The following is a 5,587-nucleotide window of genomic DNA, read 5'->3' on the forward strand; positions in this document are numbered from 1 at the left end:
TAAGATTTATTCCTTATTATTTTAATAAACTTGAGAAAAATAAAATATTAATAAAGTATTTTCCAGTTCATTTTCCATAACATAATCAAATACTGGAAAGTGTTTTCCAGTTCATTTTCCATAATACTGCCAAACATTGGAAAATACTTTACTTTTAAGGAATTCATTTTCCCCGGAATTCACTTTCCAAAAGAAAACAACTTTCCTGCAAAGAAACGGGGCCTAAATGTTTTCATTTTGTTATTAATATATTTAATTTTTAAAAATATAATATTTTTTCCATGTCATTTATTTAATAAAAATCAAAAACATTATTATAAAAATAAATGTACCCAAATTAGAAAATCAAAATGATTAAATAAAGATAAAAAATATACATCACTAATTAAAATCTTTTTATCTCGTTAATATACTCAATTTTTAAAAAAAATCTTCACTAAAACTTTTATTTTTTAAACAATATTCTATCATCATTTCAAAAGAAAATTTCAATTCTCAAAATATAACACCCTACTGATTTTAATGCAAATGTAATAAAAAATACAATAATATTATACTGTTTATGCATTCTCGTGAAGCACTCTTTACAATTATCATTAAATCCTAGCCAACAATATTTGCATTTTTTTTCAATGAATTATGAAGTCAAAAGATAGTAAACTGCAAATTTAAGTTTTCTAAAATATCTTCTACCAGAAAAAAGTTGAAAAGTGGTCAGTTGATTTCTTCACTGTGAGTAGCGCAGAAAGATGGGTGTCGTGGACAGACATGATACAGGTGTGGATGGGGTTGGAGGATCAGGGTTGAGGAGATTAAGGGTAAAAAAGAAACAGAAAAGGAAACCCATATACTTTTGGTTGATGTGGGTGGCGCCATGGTTTTGATGGTATATAGCTAAAGCAGATGGGAGATTCATTGTGCATTCTTTCCCGTCTGAACTGTCTATCCAGTTGCTTAAGATGAACAGTTGAATTCACAGCAGCGTCTTCCCTTTTCATGGCTTGGAAATTGTTTTCTTTCACTAATAGTTGGGAGTTTTCCATGTTTACTATTCAATGGATAATTGTTGTGTTGTTGGTTTTCTATGTTCTCCCTTGGCTTTGGCTCATTTCTACCAATCAATTTGTTTTATGCTTGGATTTAAATATTGTAAGCTTTATCTCCCTTTTCTTATTTGTTATTTCTTTACTGTACTCTGCTTTTTTGCTTATGGTTTGCTTTTGCTCTTGTTGTGGATTCCCATTTCATGGGAGAAGATTCTTTTTCTTCTTTTGAATCATTATTGTGTAACCCTTTTCTCTTTAATTTATTGTATGCTTAATGATTGATTCTCGTCTCATCTAAGTTAAAGCAGCTTTGTAAAATGAAAGAACCATCTGGGAAACTAATAATAAATGATCTAACTATGGTGTTAGGTTCCACATCTCAAGTTATTATATTATTAAACTACTTAATTATTCTTTTATTCAACATGACTATAAAGCAAAAGGTTCATACTAATAATAAATGAATCTTCAAAGATTATTTGCATTGAAAAGTGACGAGTAATCTAACATTTAGTTTAAAAGATATAATTCTTGACACATATTTTTTTTCTTTTTCTTCTATTCATCCAAAATTCAAAAAGTAATTTAATTTATTTTATAACTCTCTTTAAAAACATTAAAAAATATTTCTAGATCAAGAAACGTAGCTAGAGAGACAATAGTCTCAATGTCTAGGATAATTAAAAGACAAACATCTTTGACAGAAAATAATTAATATAGACATAGCAAAATTGAAATTACTTTTTAACTCTCCCTCTTAACTTTATTTTTTTAAGAACTTGAATTGCTGAAACATTTTTGAAGGTATAGTTTTGATGTGAACATCTCTTGGTCGATCGCTTGTATTGATTAAGTCCACATAAAGCTCTATCTTGTAAACCATTTCATGAATAAAATGGTGATGCAATTCAATATTCTTTGATCTTGCATGAAAAATCAAGTTTGTAATTATGGCAATGGCTAGCATATTATCATATAAAATGGCACTAGATTCTAAAGGTTTCTGGTGTAAATCAGTAAGAGTCCTTCTTAGCTAAATTGCTTTATGAACAACTTCATTAGCTGCAATATATTTAGCTTTAGCCGGTGACAATGCAACTTAATTTTGCTTTTTTGAACTTTATGGAATCACATTTAAGCCTAAAAAAATCATATCCTAATGTGTGTAAATCAGTAAGAGTACCAACCCAATCACTATTTGCAAAACTAGTCAATTTTTATCTTGTTATTTCATATACTTGCTCCCAAGATTCTTCATAACTTGAAGATAATGCAAAATCCTTTTTGCTGCTACAAAATGAAGCTTAGTTGGTGCTTTTATAAGTTTGGAAATTAAACTCATGGAATAAATTATATATATAGCCTTTTGTTTGTGAGATAAGTAAAGGAACTAACAAGGCTCTTAAAACTTTTTAAATCCGCCCTCTCTGCATCATTATCTTACTAGAATTTTTCATTGATTACCATAGGAACTGCTACTCGTTTGCAACTTGCCATATGATACATTCTTGAATTCCTTAACCATGTTTGTATTAGAATTTGCATGTATCATAATATCAACATAAAGGGCAAACCATAAAAAAATTTGCTGCTATGTTCTTCACATAAAATGATGGCTTACATTGACATCTATCCAAACCATTTGATGAAAATAGTAATTAATGTTGATGTTTCATGCTATTGGTACTTATTTTAAATCATAAACAGTGTCACAGGGTCAACAAACATTGTCTCTTTCTCTCATCACATTACTTTAAATTACTTGGAGCTTGACTTATATAAACATCTTCCTCCAATTCTTCTTTGAGGAAAGTTGATTTCATACTAGGTTAAAAAGTCTGTAATTGCAACTACGCTGCCTAATTAGAATAGTTTCCATTCGACCAACATGTGCAAAAGTTTATATAAATTATACTATAGGTTATTATGAGTAGCATTTTGCAATAAGACTTGTCTTGTATTTTTGTATGCCATCTTTATTAGCCTTTATCTTCTCTCTTTCTATTTATATGCCTAAAAAAACACGCTATCTAATTAAACAATTCATTTTATCCTTTTATTATGTTTAGGTTTTTGATTTGATTCTATTTTTTTATTTTATTTTCATCATAATTCCTTTTTATAAAATTTAAATTTATTTTTTATTTCATCCTCCATTTTTATTTATTTTGAGTTCTGATTTATTTTAATTTCACCTCTTTAAGTTAATCAATGTTATTTTCCACTTATATTTTTGTTTTTAGTTTTTTTTTTCAAATTGATTTTTTTTTATTTTTTTCCTCTAATCTTAGGTTGTGGTTTTTTTCCGGTTGGGTTACACCAGACTTATAATTGAGTTCATAGATTTTAAAGGTTAAATTGGATGATATTGGTATTTTTTTTACAGTAATTTTATTTTTCAGTTTTATCCTTCAACACTTTACATTCTATCTTTCTTTTTCTAGTTTATTTAAAAATTATCATAATCTCATGAACATGTTTCATCTTTGATAAGTACACTCGGGTTTGCTAGTATTATTTTTTTAAATTTTCTTCATGTAGTGTTCAAATAGATTGAAATTATCTTTAATACTTTATATATATATATATATATATATATATATATAATGAGCACTTTTCTTTTTTTCTTCATCATATGCATATGATATCATTAAATAAGACAAGTTTATTTGATACAGGTAGGTGTATAACCTAAATCACAACTTTTTTAACTTGTTTGAAACACATTTAAAATTTAAAATTTCTTGATGATTTTTTTTTTATCATTAAGACTTGTTTTGGGTCCTTAATATAGTAAGACACTTGACTAATTTGTACTAGAACTAGAATTATTGAAGGGGAATGGTTGGTTAGAATTAAAGTTTTAAAACCTAACTATTATGTCTGGAACAATTTTTCAATATTAGGCTTCCATACTTCTATTTTAGTTATCCAAACTAAATAGTTGATAAGGAGTATTTGTACAAGGATATAGTGTAACATAGAGAAAAGTGAAAGATAAGGAGTTTATTATAAATCAAAGACCTAAAAAACCAAGAACATCATAAATACAGAAAGACTCTTAAAATACTTAATTGTATACATTCATGTATTCATTTGTTAAAAGGCTAATATAACCTTTTATATAGAAAAAACTAGAAAACTCCAATAATATTGAATAGGAAAATTAAATTGGAAAGAAATGTTATTCAAATAAGAAAAAAACTAAAAAAGCTTTATAATGAAGAACACAAAATAAAAAAGAAAGAAAGAAAGAAAGAAATAAAATTAACTAAGAAAAATATATATTTTTCTAAAAAGCTCATTCAATAAAGTGTTTGCAATAATTTGCATATTATCCTATTTCTAACATGAAAAATAATTATTATTTATGTGTTAAGCATAAAAAAAAATTAAAGTTAAGAACATGAAATATTTATAAATATATGTTAAATATTTTATGTATAGGTATTATATTTACAGTTTCAAATTTATATTATGAATGTTTTGATAATCACCAATGTCTTCGAATCCTTAAGACAAATCAAATTTGGATTGTATATTGTTTTTCATCAATTACCCATTATTTTCATTGCTTATATAAATATCATGATGATTATGTATTTATGGGTAAATTGAAGTTCATGCCTATAAGACATTTCAGGATTGCAAAAATATTGATTAGTTGTTTTGTGATTAATGAGCATAACTTTTGGTAATTAAAATGTGTTTTTAGTTGTTTTCATAAAGATAGTAAATGCCTAATTAGTGCTTATATAATTTCCAAATTAAATCAAATTATATTATTATTATTATTATATTGTTGCATTGTCCATAGGAGATTATCGATGTACATTCAATGTTTATGCAAATTATTCTTATGAATTTATATTACATATTTAAGTTTTGACTCAAAATAGAGTGTCAATTTAATATATTAGCACAATTCTTAGAATTGTTGATTCATTAATGAAAGAATAGCCACTCAAAACATTTGTTGATTATTTTCTTTATATAGCGTTCAATTAGATTGAAATGTATCTTTAATGTTTTTTTTTCCCTTATAATGAGCACTCCTTTTCCTTTCTTCATTAGATGCATCTAATCTCATTAGATAAGACAAGCTTATTTGATCCAGTATAACTTGAATCACGAGTTTTTCTAACTTTTTTGAAACACATTTACGATTTCTTGATAATCTTTTTTATCACTAAGATTTTATTGTGGGTCCTCAACTTAGCAAGCCACTAGACTAGTTTGTAGTAAAACTAGAATGATAGGAAGGGAATGGTTGGTTAGGATAAAAGTTTGAAAACCTAACCATCCAGAATAATTTTTCTATATTAGGCTTCCATACTTTTATTTATTTAACCAAACTAAATCATTGATAAGGAGCATTTGTACAAGTATAGAGTCTAACATATACAAAAGCAAAGGATAAAGGGTTTATCATAAGTTAAAACCCTAAAAAACCAACACTACCACACTCGAACATTGCGGCGATCGATTAAAAATTAATCTCATGGTGAAAGAATAGATATATAACATCTTGTTCTTTTAGA

The sequence above is a fragment of the Populus euphratica genome, unplaced genomic scaffold (genome assembly GCF_000495115.2).
Source record: "Populus euphratica unplaced genomic scaffold, PopEup_1.0 scaffold276.1, whole genome shotgun sequence".
Classification (NCBI taxonomy): Eukaryota; Viridiplantae; Streptophyta; class Magnoliopsida; order Malpighiales; family Salicaceae; genus Populus; species Populus euphratica.